Source organism: Miniopterus schreibersii (genome assembly GCF_964146895.1).
Source record: "Miniopterus schreibersii genome assembly, chromosome: 12".
NCBI classification, from domain to species: Eukaryota; Metazoa; Chordata; class Mammalia; order Chiroptera; family Miniopteridae; genus Miniopterus; species Miniopterus schreibersii.
Window position 1 is genome coordinate 69,763,912 of NC_138112.1, and position 17,951 is coordinate 69,781,862.

A 17,951-nucleotide genomic window follows, 5' to 3' on the forward strand; every position below is an offset into this window, starting at 1 on the left:
TTAATTATTTTTAGGAAGGTTAGTTTTGATGAGGAAACTTAAACCAAGGGGTTCTAATGTTTAGCATAATTTTGATTGTTTAAAGGTAACATAGTTCTAATATATTGAATACTAGTTATATGCTTTGTTTCAAGCAAACTCTATGAAATATTTGTGTTTATGATTTGCTTAATGAAAAAGAGATGGGCTTCCTTTGAATAGCCAGCTTTCCCAATAGAATCAACATAATTAATGTTTGAATTACTTACAACTATATGCGATTATATCAATGCATAGTAAGCTAGCCAAGTATTAGACTGTGTGGTTGGAGCCCGGGCTTTGGAGTCAGGTAATAGCTTTGCCCGTTCTTCAGCTCGTGTGGTCTTGCTTCCTCACGGGATAGTAATGCGCAGGTGGTCGCGAAGACGAATGGCATCACATGGCATACAGCAGGTGCTTTCATCGCATGCACTGTCACTGGGTGATTTTAGAGCTGTGTGCAAGATACTGCTGTGTTTGTTATGGACTGTACCTTCTCTCTCTCAAGCTTCATTCTTTGCTTCCTAATACAGACTTGGAGCATTACTGAGCTAGCGGTAGTCCCCGGAGTTCCGTGGCCTCTCTTCTCTGTACACACACCTGTGCTCTGTCTGCCTGGAGCCCCTTCTCACTCCTTCTCCGAGTTACTTACCCTTCAGGGCTCAGTTTGAGGCACATCTCCACGAAGCCTCCCCACCCCCTGCCCTGCGCTTCCAGACTCCTCCGCGTCCTCTCTGCCTCCACACTGCGTTGTAAGGAGCCGTTTACTTGCCGTCTGTCAGACCTGGGAGCCTCTTCAGGGCAAGGCGTTGGTGCTCAGATTTGGAAATACCGTATGGTGGTGGGCAGGACAGAATGTTCTCAGGGCCTGTACATCCCGGTGGGAAGGACAGATATTTCAATAGCCGCGAGTGTACACAGTGCTGCAACGGAGCACAGACTGCAGTGGGTATAATAGGAGCTTTGGACCTTGTTTGGACACATCAAAGACGCCTTTCTCTACAGAAGTGATGTGTATTTAATTTGAAATCGGAATCATGTGTAGCAGTTATTTAGTGAAAATGAGAGAGTTCCAGGAGGAAAAAAGTGCTTGGGTGAAGAGACTTTGGGCAAGTTACTCAGCTTCTCTGGGCTTCGGTTCTCGTTGGTAAAGTGAGGATAGTGTAACTACCTCATAGTGTTGTTGTGAACATAAAGACTGTCTTCTGATTAATATTTCTGAAATGAAGCACCATAAGTTAGTTCATCCAGGCTAGTTTCCGGGTCCAAGTTTATTTATTGAATTGCTAAATGTGTGGATCCACTGACTGTACTTTTCCTTGTAACCTTGTCCTTTACCTTTCCTGAAGCCTTTCTCATGTTTTAACAAGAACAGTGTGTTGTGTTTTGTTTTGTTTGTTTGTTTTAATTATAGACATCCAACTCTGCCTTCCATTGCTGCATAAGCCTTATGATGCGCCAGACTTTTTAGGTCAACAAGTGTTAGCAGAATGTTTCCACCTTCAAGAAACAGAAAAGCCAACTTAATGACTTAAACACACACACACAGTATTTCCGATAACAAGAAGTCTGGAGATTGGGTGGTTCCAGTGCTGGTTAATTTAGTAGCTCAGGGCCCAAGTTCATTTTCTCTTCCAGCCCTTTCATCCTCAGTACATTGGCTTGTCCTGGCTGGCTCCCCATGTTCTCAGGTAGTCTGTTGTAATTTCAGGTGTCACAGATAGATACCAGAATATCCAACTGAAGAAGAGGGGCTGTTTTTCCCCCATGTCTCTCTATCGTGGCCATTTGGGCTGGAGGGAAAGAAATCAAAACCTAGGTAGGTTGATTTGCCAGCTTCCCACAGCTGGTTAGAGACAGCGGCAGTGGCCTGCTGGGGAAGGCACCAGCCCAGGAGTGAGAGTTGCTTGTTTGGGGCTTTACTTCCCTGACTCCTGGTATTCGGGGTGTTTCCTTGTTCTGAAACACATTTGTTAGTCACGACAGGTTTTCCAGCAGAGCACTGACTGGAAACAGATTCACAACTAGCAGATCAGGTAATCCCTGAACAAGTAAATCTCAGTGGAACCAGAAAACTGGGTCTTGCTGTCCTTAATTGGAGCCTGACTTAGAGTCAGATATTGAACTGAAAAAATAGTATTAGCCATTAGAAAAGAATCTAAATTACTGTCTGTCCATATTTAGAATTTCTTGCAATCATTCCCACTGTATGTAACACTGAAATCCTTTGTGGTTGTCTGCTTCTTTGCCCTGGCAACTTTAAATGCTTTTGACACCACTGGGAATTTTGAGAATTCTTAATTTAATCTGTGCTTGTCCAGGGTTGGGGACAGAGTTGAGGGAGAGCTCTGTCCTTTTGTATTGAAGATTGTGCTGTTTGTAGGAAGAGGCCTGTGCTTCTGGAACTCATGTTACCAAGTAGTGATTATTGGCATAATAAGTATTGTAGTCTAACTTTTATTTCTGGAGGCAGTAAAAAACCAGCCAAGCACAGAGATGAGGGGGAGGTGGCTGCAGAGGAGGGCCCAGTAGAGCAGCACTGTGCTGCAGGTGGCAGAGGGTTTTATCAAAGTGGGAATAAAGAGAAGCCCCAGTGTTCTGCTAATGACTCTAACTTCCTCTGTATAGCTCTGTACCTGCCTCTCCCTGGACTTCCGGGAGGTTAGAACTAAACTGCTTTTCTCTTCTTCCCCATCCCAAACTTCATGGGTTATCTCTTTAATTGAACCGATTTTTACTCTCTTTACAACTTAGCTCTTGTCAGGCAGGGACTTGTCCTACCAAAGAGAGCAGGAAGGTCACTTCCCGGGCTTCCCCCCCCCCCCCCCCCCCGCTCCCTGTCTAGGCAACGTCTACAGCCCTTCCTCCCAGACACTCAGGTTGTTTAGACTCACAGGTCTCCCTGAAGGGAAGGAGGAGCGTTACACTCAACTTAGCAGGTTTTTCTGAACAACCGGTAAGTTTTGTAACCCTCCACTCAGTCACTGTTCATATTTTTTCCATGTACCTCCGTTTTCTGATTGGTAAAATGTGGATATAGCTGACTCTGGAGGAAGGTTGTGAAGGACTAATCAAAGAGGCTGGACTGCATCTAGGCTGGAGGAGGGCCGTCCTCCACAGACAGGCACGGCTGTCCCCACTCATGCGTGCTGGCTGTGCAGAGCCGTCTGGGGTAGGAATTGAGTGGAGGAGTGAGACTGCATTTCTTCTCTCATGAGCTAAAGAATACTTGAGGTGATATGACATCCACAAAAAGATGAACATGGCAGTGTATGTTCAGTGTATAACTTCAGATAAATGAATGCAGATGTGATGGATAGAACCATCTAAGTATTTCAGACAGTGACTCAAGAAATACTTTTTCCATGGGACAGGGTGGAATGGGTCATTGGGTAGAAAAAGGAACATTTGTAATATTTTAAACAAAAATTTAAAAAAATTTAAAAAGTACTTTTTCCTTTGCAGGGACATCATAGTCCAGACTCAATCTGGTAAATGTGGATTGATGTCCTACACCTTTTACACTTTTACACTTCAATGGGTCTGTTACACTATAATAAATGTTTTTATTAGTTGAGGAAAATACTGTATATTTCAAAAAGTGAGACAAAAAGGGAATGTGTGACATTATGTATGTATATCTCCTGACACATGTGCACAATACCACCTGTAAGGTAGCCTTGACAACTAAAATAGAACCTGAATTTGTTAAAACCTCTAGATCTTACTACAGATTTATAGGTAATTCAAGGTATAGTGAAGTGGTATATATTTTTGGGGATATAGTCAGCAAATTCCAAACTGCAGATGCTTTATAGAAAAACAAATCAGTTTCTTCAGCAAATAAATGATAAGGGAAAAGGAGAGAGGGGAACCTGTAGGTAGACTTAAGAGGTGAATGAACCAGTAGTGATGTATGGATCTGATCAGAGGAAATGAAGAAAAAAATGCCAATCAATCTGGCAAATGTGGATACTAGTCCTTTGATGGTATTGAAACACTTACTGTTAAGTATTTTAAGTGTGAAAATGGTATTATGGGTATGTTTTAAAACAATATTATTTAGAGATATACATTGAACTGTTTACATATGAAGAGAATTGGTGTCTGATTTGCTTCAGAATAATCCAGGCAGGGGAGTGGGCAGGAGTATGGATGACAGGATTGGTTGTGCATTAAAAATTGTTGAAGCTGTGCCCTGGCTGGTGTGACTCTGGTCGGAGCATTGTCCCGTACACAAAAAGGTCGTGGGTTCAATTCCCAGTCATGGTACATACCCAGGTTTTGGGTTCGATCCTGTTTGGGATGCATATGGGAGGTAACCAATCGATGTTTCTCTCTTTCTCTCTCCCCCTCCCCCTTCCTTTCTCTAAAATCAATAAAAAGCCTGTCCTCTGGTGAGGATTAAAAACATTTTTTTGTTGTTGAAGCTGAGTGTTAGATAAACAAGTTTATTGTACTGTTCTACTATGTGTGTATTTGAAATTTTCCAAATATTAAGTTAAACTTTTTTATATTTAAAAAACACATAAAGATCAATGTCTCAACAGATGGGAATCAGTGGTTGCCTGGAGCCGGGGTAAAAGGTGGACAACTGCATGGGACATGTGGAACCTTTGGGTGTTGGAAATGTTCTGTATCTTGGTGGTGGTGGTGGTTACATGGGTGCTACATTGAACTCATCAAACTGTTCATTTAAAATGGGTGCATTTTATTCTATATAAATTACACTGTACTCAAGTTGATTTAAAAATTGATTTAAAAATATTAAGGGTTTTCACATGTTGTACACATGCTGTCAAATGGTAATTTCAGAGACTTGATCTACCTTGCACTGCCAGGCAGCAGGATTATCTGATTTGTGCTGCATCTCTGCTTTTTCTCCCACTTAAAATGAACTTTTATCATTCGCACTTTTTTTCCCCTCTGTATCATCATCATCTTCCTTGAAACCATAGAGTCAACTTGAGAGTTCATGTGTCTGTATCCAAATGGACATAAGCATTTTGGTGCTGGAAAAAAAATGATGCTGGGAGGGGCATTTAGCCGTGTCCAGTGATAACCCATTGAACAGTCATTTGCCTGCATTATAATAGTCAAGAACTAACTGTAAACCTGAGCTGAAAACAGTTCAATTAGTTCAATAATTCATAATTCAAACAATTCAGTAATTCAATTTTGAATCATTTTTCATCCAGTCTACCAACCAACAAACCAGACAGGCAGTCAGCATTTATTAAGTACATTCTTTGACTAGCCACTGTGCTGAGTTCTGGGCTTATGAGGATGAATATGAGACAGTCCTACCCTTAAGGATATAACTGTCAAGGTGGAAGATAACCGTGTTTACCTATAATTTCAGCAGTATGAGCAATGAGCATGTTAAAGGTGGGTGCAAGGTACAGTGATGACCACATTATACTCTGACACAGAGTCCTCCTTCCTTCCTGCTCGTCTGTTAAGTCAGATAAGTCAACTGACAAAATCTCAGGCAGTCTGGGAAAGGTCAGTTGGAAAAGAAGGAACATCCATACATTTTTTATATTTTTTCTTTAGATCTCAAGTGCAGAGTTGAATTTAATCATACTATTTAGTTCATTGCACATTATATTGACATTATGAGACCCCTCTCTTGTTTTTTTATTTCCCATTATTGTCATTTTCCATCTCTTCTACCATTCCCATCCCCCATTTCCATTAGCATTTTCTTTAACATGTTTAATAATTTATCCTTGGATAGGTTTATATCTTTATAATGTTTTTTGTAAGTTTATATGAATAATATTGCATTATAATTTTCAATCTGATCCTTTTTTATTTAAAGCTATATTTTTTATTTTTTTGTTAATCCTCACCTGAGGATATTTTTCCCATTGATTTTAAGAGAGAGAGAGGAAGGGGGTGAGGGAGAGAGAGAGAGAGAGAAACATTGATATGAGAGAGAGACATCGGTTGGTTGCCTTCCACATGCGCCCTGATCAGGGCATGGATTGAACCTGCAACCCAGGTACATGCCCTTGACAGGGAAACAGACGTGAAACCCGTCAGTGCATGGGCCAGTACTCTAACCACTGAGACACACCAGCCAGGACAACCACATTCTATTTATCTGTTTTCCTAGTGATGTACACCTCAATTGTTTTCCAGTTTCCTGCACCACAAACTGCTCTAATGAAGGTCCTCACATATATCTTCTTAGGGACGTGTCCAAGAGTTTCTCTAGCTAAATCCCAAAAGTGTTAGGTCAGAGTACATTCATACTTAATTTCACTAAGTATTGCATGATTGCTCCCTTTATATTCCCACCACAAAGTGCAGCACTTGGTACCTGACTCTCCAGCATTTGTCAATTTAGCAGATGTGTGTTATCTTGGTTTTTTTTGTTTGTTTGTTTTTCATTTTTCTTGCTGCACAAACCATTATTGTTTCCATTTGGTCCAATGCATGGGAGAGGGCTCCAGGGTGGTTAAAAGGATGCCTAGTAGTTTCAGGGAGAGGCTCAGGCCAAAGCCAGACACAAGGGGCATGCAGAGGGGCCCCTCAAAGGCCTCTGGGCTCCAAAGGCTCCTTCCTAGTGGTGCTTAAGGGTGAGCCTGTCGAAGAGATACTCTCCCAGCCCAGCCTGGGGGCTGGCCAGCCCGCAGAGGTGAGTCAGGTGTAGCCCATCTTCAGTTTTACCTGCTCATCCAGGGAGTCCCAGCGCTGAGGGTCTATGTGGGCAGAACACAGGGCACGCAGATCCAAAAGGCCTGGGTCACATTTTTCTCCATGACTATGGAGGCTTCCATGGTGTCCCGAGCGTCACCCCATTCATCCTGGGAAGGCTTCAGCACATCCTGGAAGAGAACATGGCCACAGCTCTGGTTTTGCATCTTTAAGAGATGCTGGGGGCCCTCAAGCATCTCCTCCAATTCATGAGAGAAGTGGCCCACCCCCTCCAGAACCACATCATTGAGGTGGAAATAGAAGCCCAGGGAGAGGTAGGCGTGGGAGGCCCACAGAGGCTGGTTGGTCAGGCCGTTGACTGCAGCCTCCACCTGAGTGGAATAATTCTGACGAATCTGGGAGCTCGTGGTTGTTTGGCAATAAGGAATTAAGATAAAAAAAATAGTGTTGGCTGATCTACGAGGCTGAGGGTCGCTGAGGTGGTTCCGAAGGTGGCGACTGGAAAAGAGGTTGGAGGGTGATCAGAGGCTGGAAGAAGGGAAGTCCCTGGGTCGGTTCCATCCGAACACTGTTGAAGCCAGAGACAGATCCGGGGCACCGCTGAGGGCACTGCCTATCTGGTTTTAATCCGTATTTCTCTGATTACTAGTGAGGAGGAGAGTCTCTGTAGCCTGGTGAGTCTTTGGATTTTCCTTGTGTGAGTGACCTAGTTATATCCCTCCCCTGTTTTTCCCTGTGACGTTCCTACATGGTTCAGATATTAATCCTAAATCAGTCATAAGTGTTGCAGATGTCACCTTCTGGCATTCACCCATCTGTTAACTTTATTCATAGTGTCCTTTATTCAGCAGAAGTCCTTCGTTTCGATATCGTCATTTCTTCCACTTTTTTCAAGTAAAAGATGCGTACTTTTTGATACGTTGTTTAATAAGAAATATTTTCCCATTCGTAGGTCACTAAGAAATAATATATTTTCTTTTAGTTAGAAGAAACATTAGTTTTATGAGTGTCTCTTAAGCTTGTATCTCCAGCTTGATTTTTCCATTGATCTCTAAATTTGTATACCTGCTGCCTGCCAGATAGCTCCATCCGAGTATCTAACAGGCTTCTCAGATTTAACCTTGCTAACACAGATCTCTCTCTTTTATCCCTTACTCATCTAAGTAAATAGGCACCACCATCTACCCTGTTGCTTAAGCCAACAACCTTGGGGTCACCTTTGCTTCTTTCCTTTACCATGTTCTCCATATCCAACTTAGCAGCACGTCCTGTACATTCTAACTCCAGAATCTTTCTCAAACCTGTGCCTATCTTTTTATCTTCACCTGCCACTACCCTAAGCCAAGTCTCCATCATCTGTCTTCTGGACCCTGGCAGTGGCCTTCCCACTGGCCCCCCTTCTTTCACTCTAGCCTTCTTGGAATTGTTAGTAGCCAGAATAACCTTTTCCAAACACTATCCAGAGTGTGTTACTTCCCTGCTTAATAAAAACCTCTGAGCATTTCCAATCACAGTTTTAGCAGCCTCTACCTTTGCCTCAACCCAGCGGGACCTGTCCATGTGTACCTGTCTAACCTCTCTCTTATCCCCTCCCTTTTTCTGCTCCAGCCAATAGGTTTGTTTTTTGTTTCACAACGAACCTGTTTCTGCCTCAAGGCATTTGCTCCCTTACCTAAAAAGTTCCGCCCCTGGCTGTTTGCATAGCTGGTTCTTATCTTTCGGTTGTCAGCATTGTGTTACCACCTCAGTGTAGCCTTTCCTAACCACGAAGTGGGAATTAGTACCCTTGCCCAGTCCCCTTCTGTTATCTTATTTGTTGGTAGTCATTGTTACTCCTTGATGTCTTGTTGTTTGTTGTATTTGTTCATTGTGTCACTTACCTTGTCCCAGTTTTACAGCCAGCTTTATGGACTAGGGCACCGGGTCTGTCCCTTTCACGGTCCTGGTGTTTGCAGCCGTGCTGTAGTACACGGTGGCAGCTAGTAGACATATTTTGAATGAATGAGTGGGCTTCAGAGGCATTGGTCCCTTGGGGTCGGGAGAGTCAGTGCCCATATGCTGGCAGGTAGAGGAGAGGAAGGCAGCTGTCCTTTCAGAACCTGAGATTTGAATCTGGCTCTGCCACTTACTGGTTTTGGGACCTTGAGCAAGTCACTTATCTTTCCTAGGTGTGTTTTGTCACTTATAGAGTGGAGATAACAACACATACATTATTGTTTTTTTGTAAGGAATAAATGAGATAACTTACAAAAACACCTAGCAGACAGTGTGTGTCCTGCCTCTGGCTCGAAACTCTCTATCTGAAAGCTGCCTCCCTAATTCTGAAAGTTCATTACCTCCTCTGGCTCAGCTCGCGAACACCAAGCGTCTGATGTAAAAAACAGTATTTCTAATAGGTTTGGTTATGTTATGTAAATTTTAAGGTAATATTCAATTGCACAGATGAATAACCATTTTTACCCACTGCGGGAACAGGTGTAAACAACTAGCAGCCAGGGATGTCACTTAATGACAGTGCCAGTGGCACTCTGTGGTCTAAAGTATTGTGCAGTGTTTGCCCTTCCTACTCATGTTGTGTGCTTCCATTTTTATCCCCTGCTCTTCGCTCCTCTCTGCATCCCTCGCCCTTCTTGCCTCTCCACTCCCTCCCTGACTTCACTAGTAGCCACTGAAGGCCTCATTGTTGACTGATACGTGGGGCTAAGGATGTTACTAACCCCAGTACAGGTCCTCAGAACAGCTAGTAATGCTCATGGTTTATAATATAATATAGGTCAAGAGATGTCTTAGAAAGATTTCGCCTGCCAGCAGATTTGAGGCCTGGGAGCCACACAAAGTAGCCACTGAAGAAACAGATTTGCTTATATGTGTTGTCCAGGCTCAGATATTTGGCAGACCTTTTTGTTAAATGCACCTTAAAACAGTGCTTTCTTCCCTTTTTTCCATCATGAATTTAATGATTTACAAAAATGTCTACTGGAAAAAAACTGAATCAGTAAGAGTTATACCAGTGTTACTTGTCCTGGTTAAGTGTGATACTAGCAAGACATTTAATTTCCATCTTTTTCAGATGTCTACGATACATAGTTCAGGTTTATTGTAATTTCTCAGCAGTAAGAAAAGCTAGCTTTTAACATATCCATAAAACATGCTTATTCCAGAAGTATATATAAATTGTTCCAGATCTGTCACCTCTGTCCTGGCCTGAAATCCCTACTCACTTAATTCCCCACACAGCCCCAGGCTCCTCTGTGATGCTCATCTGGATGTGGGGGGCTTAACTACTTATTTTAGGTACATACAGTGTTCTGCACCACAGCCTGCGCTGAAGGGCCTCTGCACACCGCTAGCTGCCCATCCTGACTTTGCTGAGTTCAGAGCAGCAAGGACTCCATGAAGGAGTTTCTTCAGCTTTGCCTGGCCTCCCTGTCTTCTGGATACCAAACGACATTATCGTGGCCCTTTCTGATTTGGATAAGCAAACATAGAAACAGATGGCAGATAACTGGTTCTGTCTGTCTGTGTCTAGTGCTCTTTTCTCCGCTAACCTGGCTGGGAAAGCCTTTCTAATTGTTTATAGTTAGGTATAGTGTTCCCACCTTGGGCACAGCCTGTGGATAGGGCAGTCCAGTTAGACTTCTCCCTGTACCCCCCCAACAGCCAGGCTGTCCTGGACTGATGGCGTCCCCTGCTGGCCCAGTAGAAACTGTCCCGGCATCCTCTCCTCCACCCCCAGGGGAATTCTCTCCTTGCCCTGTCTGGCTGCCCCCACAGCCCCAGGGCTCCTCTGTGATGCTCCTCTGGATGGGGGAGCCTGACTATTTAAGTACATACAGTGTTCTCTGGGGGGTGGCACAGGGTGGTTGGAATGATCTGCTGAATCATGAGTCCTGTACTCAGGAGATTTTGAGTGTTTTGGTGGTGGTGGGAGGAGGTAATCCTGCTTCACTCTCCCTCCCCCTCCCCCTCCCCAGGCTTCTCTGTTACTGAAAGCAAAAGCAGAGTTTTGAGAGTGAATTAGGGTTGGAGGGTTAAGTTTGAGGTCTCAGTGGTATGATTCTTTGTGTGTAAAACCCAGTTTCACTACAGTTTGATTATGAGGTAAAAAGCACAAATATTACAAGGTACAATTTACAAATGATCTGTATTCCAGAATCTAGTGTTCAAATCAGTCGTGTAGAATTTGAAACAGCACTAAAAATGAGGAGATCGAGAGAGAAGGAAGCCAGCCTGTCAGTGCATACTGACCCCGCAGTATATCTGAGTTGCTGGAATACTAGTAACTTATAAAGTAAAATTAAGGACAGTTTTACTGACCTTGATTCTAATGCTTAAGGCAAGCAGATTTAGTTGGGGAAGGCTGAGAAGATTAACAAAATCTGAAGATTCTGAAGGGAACTCCTTAGGTGTCTCTAAAGCTTTTGAAGCTGGCAACAGTGAGTCTGTTCTCGTGTCTAATTGCACTTCCAAGTCTAGTGCTTGCTTTTATCTTAATAAGGATCATCCCTAAGCACTTTTAGCCATGACTAGGGGAAGTTTTTAGTTCAAAAGTATATAATGAAAAGAATGAGTGAGGAGAAGAAATAAGACACTTTTGAGGTAAGAGAGCAATAAATAAGAAATATGCCCAAAGAGGAGATAACAGTTATCTCGAGCATAAATACCTAAAATGCAAGACACAATAAATGTGTAAGTGAGCATCACAGAGGAGCCCTGGGGCTGTGGGGCAGACTAGACATGGGTGGGATGACTGTGCCTGGCCTGGCAGGAAGGTTTGCTCAAGCGGTGGCTTATTGCTGCCCCCAGTAGGGGGACCTGCACACTGCCTCCTCCCTTACCCCTAACCCCTAGCCCCTGCCATAACTGACCTGTCAGCCTGTAAAACCACCATTGTCTTGATCTGAGGGGGTGGAAAGATTGACTCAGCATACCAGGGCTCCTGGCTCCCTTCTTCCACTTGGGCTTCCCTTTGCCAGGGTCAGGGGTCCTTTGGGGAAGCAGGTAGGGAGATTGGGAGGCAGGAAAGCTCAGTCGGCCATTTTGACGTAGGATGCCTTTCTTCACCTCGGGGGGGCCAGGCAGGGTGTGAGGGGCATCCTGAAGAGCCCCCATCTGCTACTGTGGCCATCTCAAAGCAGCTGTCCCTCTTCCTTCCAGAAACCTCTACTGCCTAGGCCCATACCTCTCCAGCTCCCCAGGGGCCCAGACTGGAAGGCTGGAGACTCAGGGTATGGCACTTGCTTGACTTAGTCCAAACTTAGGGGGTGGCCCAAGGTTAGGAGGGTAGATACAGGCTGCTGGGTTGTCTCGTGCCTTTGGGAGCTGTGTTGCTGGGGTCTTGACTTCTGCAACCCCAGAGACCCCACTTCCATCCTGGAAAAGCCAGTGGGCTGAAGAATCACCCTGCTCTCTACTCCTCGCCCCTAACTTGGCTTGGAGTAGCAGTGCTGGGGAAGAGAGCATTGTTAGGCTGGCAGCTCCAGCATATACAGCCCTTCTATGGAGGGTAGGGGGTAGAGTAGGCTAAAGTGGCAGCAGCCAGGTCTAGAGCTGGCCAAAGGCTCCTTTCCCTGGTGGAGGCCCAGGAAATGGGCTGGGGCTTGTTAAAGAGACAGCCCGTTCCCCTGCACAAATGGGGCAGGGGCAGGAGTGGTGGAATTGGTAACATGAGGTGCCAGCTGAGGCAGTTGCTTCGAGGGCTGTCCTGAGTCTGAAGGTAGGATTCTGGCAAGAAGATTGTGTGAGGCGCATTTGCTTAGTGGAGAGGGTGGTCTGGACAGGAGGCATTCCTGCGATCAGTGGACTCCCCTGAGAAGCCCCTGGTGGCCCGGGCATCCTGCTCTGGTCTTGGAGACTCCTGAGCACTAGTGGAAGGGCAGAGAAGCATTTCGCACTATGGAGGAGCCAGAGGAAGGGGTGGCCCAGATGGCTGGGAGGGCTGAGAAGCACAGAGGAGAAATCCTTCTGCAGGCAAAGGCAGAGCCCCTAGCTCCATGGTTGAGGTCAGGCGCTGAGTCTGTCACCACCTGGGGCACTTGAGAGGTGAAACAAAAGGTGGGCAGGGGTAAAAGCACTGAGGACCACTCCTGTTGGTCCTAGGCTTGTGAAGCCCTTCCCAGTGCCTTATATACAATTTTGTGTACAAATAGGCAAAATTTGACCAGAGGAGACCCCTTCAAACCCAGCCTGACCCAGTCACTGTCTTCCTAGAGGGGACCCAGTCTGTTCTGCCTCTTACTTCAGAGCATGCCTCTCTCTCTCTCTTTTTTTTAACCCTCACCAGAGGATATTTTTTCCATTGCTTTTCAGAGAGAGTGAAAGAGAAAGAGAGAAACATCAAGGTAAGAGAGACACATCAATTGGTTGCCTCCTGCACATACTTAGGTTACAGGGCCCAGGGATCAAGCCTGCAACTGAGGTATGTGCTCTTGACTGGAATCAAACCCTGAAACCTTCAGTCCGAGAGCCGGCGCTCTAACCACTGAGCCAAGCTGGCTAGGGCCAGAGCATGTCTCTTGGTAGGGGGAAGATATATGTGGGGACATATTTCGGGTCTCTGGAGCATCCCTCACTTCTGAGGGCTCCCAGCCCCAGTCTCTCCCTTTGGGAATCTCTGGGGAATGGGGTTTGGGGCACGTCAGGTACCCCACCACCTCACCCCTCCCAGGAAGGGCCCCCGCCCTGCCCCCCCTCCACTCCCTTATCTGGCACTGCGAGCACAATCCCATTGATTTGTAACGATTTCTGTCTCTTTCTGCCTTTCTATTTCTCTGACTTTCCCTTCCCCTCCAGTTGTTTGTTTGCTGAGCTATCAATGAAAGACCCATGTAAATTTATTTGAGAGCTTTACAATAAAAGTGTGAAAACCGGAAGAAAAAAATTGTGATAAGCACCATGGTTTTCATTCTTCTGGTGTTGTGAGAGCCTATCATTATTTGATTTCATGCTCTTAACTTTTCCAGAGCTGATGCACTCTTTGGGAGAGAATTGTATAATTTTAGAGTTTGACGGAACCTCGGTGATTATGTGGCTTAGTTCCCCAACTAATGTGATCGTCCCGAAAACTTCTTTAGAAGTTGTCTGTGTGGCCTTGGCCTGAATCCATTTATGGACTCTCCGAATTCTTAGGAAGTTCTTCTGTATGTTCAGCTGACATTTAACTCGTGGGAATTTACACCATCAATCCTGATTCAACCATTTTTAGCAACAAATGGCTCAATTTTTTCACTCTAACACAAAAAAATGCCCTTCAGGTTGGACCGCTCTCAGCCTCCTTGGTCTCTCCAGACAAGCTTTCTCTTAGCTTGTTGGTCTATTTTTCTTAATGATTTTGGGAGTTTTTGTACAATAAAGAAAATAGCCCTATGTCTTTGATATAAATTGTAAAATTCCCCCCCCCCCCCTTTCTGTTATTTATCTTCAGGCTTTGTTTATAGTGGTGTTTGACCATGCAGATTGTTTTCTTGAAAACAGATATAGGTATAGATATATGTTTTCCTATAATCCAGGTAGAATGTGTTCATCTCTTTAAGAATCAGCATCCTTTAAAAAAAAAAGAAGGAAATAATTTCTGTCACATATAAACCTGATCTATCTATAATTCAGAGCTGTTAGTTTAAACGAAATCAAATAGAACTCCTGAAAAAAAGAGGGACAGGTTCAAGCAAGCTGCCGTCTAGCCCTGCTTACCCCGGCAGAGCAGCCCTGAGACGCGCGTTGATGTTGGTGGCGTCTGGGATTTTCACATGCTGCCCCCTTGCATGTTAGCCACCTTCACTGAACACCCCAGAGCCATGAGTGGTATTTGTATCTGGCATGCCATCACTGAGAAAAAATGAATCACAGACCCAAGTTTAGCCTGCACTGACTCCAGCTGTATGGCTCAACTAGAAATTGTATTATTTGCAGGTGGATCAGGTCCATCTGTTTAGTAAAGAGGCTATTTTTCTGATGCAGCATTTTAAACTGCAGTCAGGTAGTTCTGTTCATGAAAATGTCAAACAAAAAGAGAGATTTCCCTCCCAAGCAGTATTAAATTATGGTGTCGTCAAGAGTCTTGCAATTGAATTACCTTCATGTAATCAATCCCGCCTTATCAGTTAAGGTACTTGTAATGGACTGCTGGCTTCCAGACTTTGTGTGGATTATTTAAAACTCCTTGCTGTCTGAAAGAGACATTACCTGTGGCATGTCCACCTTGCTCAGGTGGTGCGTTCCTGAGTGGAACCCTCAAGAGGCTGGCTGGTGCTGGGAGAACATCCTGGAGCAGCTGTTGGGCACAAATAGCAGCACCCTATAATGGTCGCCTTATAGTGGACCCTTCACTGTGTCCACCCAGTTAGACTGGGTTTGGTGGCCTCGGGTTCCTCGTTAGTGCAGTTTTGCTCTTCTTCGTGTGTGCCTGTCAGGTTGTACCACCAATCCAAGGGAAGGAACTAATGAGAAATTTAATTTGCCATGATTTAGTGTATAATACTCAGCTTGGGAAGCCATTTGCTATTGGAAACTTTTGTGGGAGGAAAGCATTTTAAAAAGTTTGAAAAGCGATGTGCAATTAATTTAGGATGAGTTGTGTAAAAAAATGCTTTGTCACAAATTTACAGTATCAAGTTCATTCTCATGCTTGCTGCGGGGGTCAGAGGTCAGAGCAGGCATCTCCCAGGCTACAGGAGGAAGATGGTGGTGGAGTCTTGTGTCACCTAGGAGGAAATTAAAAAGAAGCCAGTCTGCCGGGAGAAGACAAGCCGGATGCTGGCTGTGGCTGCTACTGCTGCTGCAAGTCGTCAATAACGGGCACCACCGACACACAGACACGCTCTCTGCAGGAACGTGTTGTCCAGCGAGCTGCAGACCTGCAACTGGATGGATGCAACCTTGAAAGAACTGACTAGTTTAGTAAAAGAAGTCTACCCAGAAGCTAGAAAGAACACACACTTTAATTTTGCAATTGTTTTTACAGATATTAAAAGACCTGGTAATCAAGTAAAGGAGATTGGCATCACCAGGAGAAAACAGAGTGACTGTGATTCTATGACCCTGCAGTTGCAGAAGTTTCAGATCAGAGATTATCTGTGTAAAGCCAAATCACCCCTCTGAATTGGGCATCACCTCCTTCTGGGTACATGAGGCCATATTAAATTTTATTGACTAGTTCTGGGGTTTATTTTTCATTCTGTTATGTAAAACAAATTTACACTTTTCCTCCTCTTGTTATTGCCATTAAGACTTTAAACTCTAAACAGATTGTAATGCATTTACTTAGGAGTTAAATTTGGCTGTGCTATAATATGAATATTAATAGAAAGCTCCTGTTTCAAATCCTGTAAAATATGAAGTGCTCTTAGCATTCTAAGTAAAACTGTTGTTAAATATATGTGTGCAATAAAAAACAACAACTTACAGTATCAACATGGCAACAATATTTAAAAATGCTTTTTAATTTTAGGAGGTTTGTAATCATAGAACTAGGAGTTAGAAATTCTTGAACTTTGATTCCTCTTTGCCTCTTACTGATAACTGGTTTCTTATCAAAGAGAGGGGAGACTAACAATATAATACCTGTTTGCTGAATGACCAGAGCAGGCATATGATATTGTGCAGTTTTAGTAGGGTAAGGTACAGCGGCAGGAGCCATTTCTATTACAAAAAGAAATTGTATCATGTGAAGAAGAGAACAGGTATATTAGAGCAAGGGAAGTAAATCTTGGGTTTGATTTGGTGCAGATAAATATAGAAATCAGGTAACCAGCTTTCAGGGGCTTATGGTTGACTTTAGAGGCAAACCAATAGAGAGAACACATGACTTACAGGAAGGGGAAACAAAAACAGCCAAGCAGCTTGCTTTCCTGAATGAATCACGGGAAACCTGCTCCTGGTACCTTGATAAGACTTGAAAGAATCTGTCATTGGTTTCCTTTTAGACCAGGTAGAATTGTTTTTAAATCATCTTTTAGAAAGTTATATTTTGCTTTCTCAAGACTAGAAGTATATGGTATAATAGTGTAGGAAGACAACTGGATATGAGGAATATTCGTTTTTATGATCTCACAGGACGTATAGTGTAGTTTTTATGTTCTGTGACTGAGTGGTACACTTGAAGAGGAAAGATTTAAAAGTGCCTGAGGACAGGCAGGATTTTGGTGGGTGGAGAGAGGAAGTCAGGAAATCTCTCCTCAAAAAACAGTAATAGCCCTAGTTGGCTTGGTTCAGTGGTTAGAGAGTCAGCCCATGGACTGAAGGGTCCTGAGTTCGATTCCAGCCAAGGGCAGGTACCTTGGTTGCAGGCTTGATCCCCCACCCCTCCTCCACTCTGAAAAGCAATGTGCAGGAGGCAACCATTCAATATGTTTCTCTCTCTTTCTCTTCTACTCTCTCTGAAAAGCAATGGAAAAAATATCCTCAGTTGAGGATTAAAAAAAAAAAATTTTTTTTTAAACAACAATAAATAACTGGACAGAGTTGTCAAAAACAACCATTTCAGGGCTTTGGAAATAGAACAAATGCAAACAACAAATTGAGAAGCATTTATCCATAAGAAACATGAAATTTATGTAAGAACAGTGGGAGTTTTTGATGTTCTGGCCTGGGACTACTCACTGTCCCCTCCCATTAGTGTAGTACTTCTCTCAGGGTGGACTGACCATGAAAACTAGCAACGCGGCTGCTAAAAGAAGCCCATGTCCATTGGCATTGTCAGTAAAAGTAGTAATCTCAGTGGCAACGGAAAAGGCAGTTCTCGTAGCCTAAATAGCTGTCCCAGTGAGGTCAAGCAACAGACTGGTGGACAGGCCAAAACTTAACAGAGATCCTGAAAACGACACTGACACAGAAAGGCTCGAAAAGCTCTCCACACATTCCTGACTGACTAGGAGCCTATGCACACATGTAGGTAAGACTGGAGAGGTCCCAAGCTATCCACATACCCCTAGTTGGCTGAGAAGTTGAATAAATGTACAGAGGTGATGCAAGAGGGTGCAGCAGAAAGTAAAAGTTGGGCCCGACCTGACCATTGTGTTCCATCACCTCTACACAGATCCATGGTCTAGCTGGCTCAAGATGTGTGAACGCAGTCTAACCAATTATTGGCTGGTCACTAAACTGTGTAGACGTAGGAGCAGCCCTTAGATGTCAGGTTTAAAAATAAAAAACAAGAATTTAAAAAAAAAAAGCAACTGAGGAGAGACATGGCTGCACGCCGTGGGGAGACAAATTCTGCAGATTTGGTCCAGGAACATTATTAACATGGAAAGATGTCCACTTAATCAATG

The 17,951-nt window shown here is 44.0% G+C and overlaps 1 protein-coding gene and 2 pseudogenes across 3 annotated transcripts in view; 2 read left to right on the forward strand and 1 right to left on the reverse strand.

Moving 5' to 3' along the window:
• The window catches only part of PACS1 (phosphofurin acidic cluster sorting protein 1), a 95,364-nt gene that overhangs the window by 36,829 nt on the left and 40,584 nt on the right, over positions 1-17,951 (forward strand). The window lies entirely within an intron of this gene.
• LOC308564917 (ferritin light chain pseudogene) lies at positions 6,590-11,575 on the reverse strand (annotated as a pseudogene). Its single transcript has 2 exons — positions 11,553-11,575; positions 6,590-7,182 (listed from the first exon to the last, which is right to left on the reverse strand). The product of its transcript is annotated as a ferritin light chain pseudogene (transcript).
• On the forward strand, positions 15,304-15,821 carry LOC308565502 (histone deacetylase complex subunit SAP18 pseudogene; annotated as a pseudogene). Its single transcript has one exon. The product of its transcript is annotated as a histone deacetylase complex subunit SAP18 pseudogene (transcript).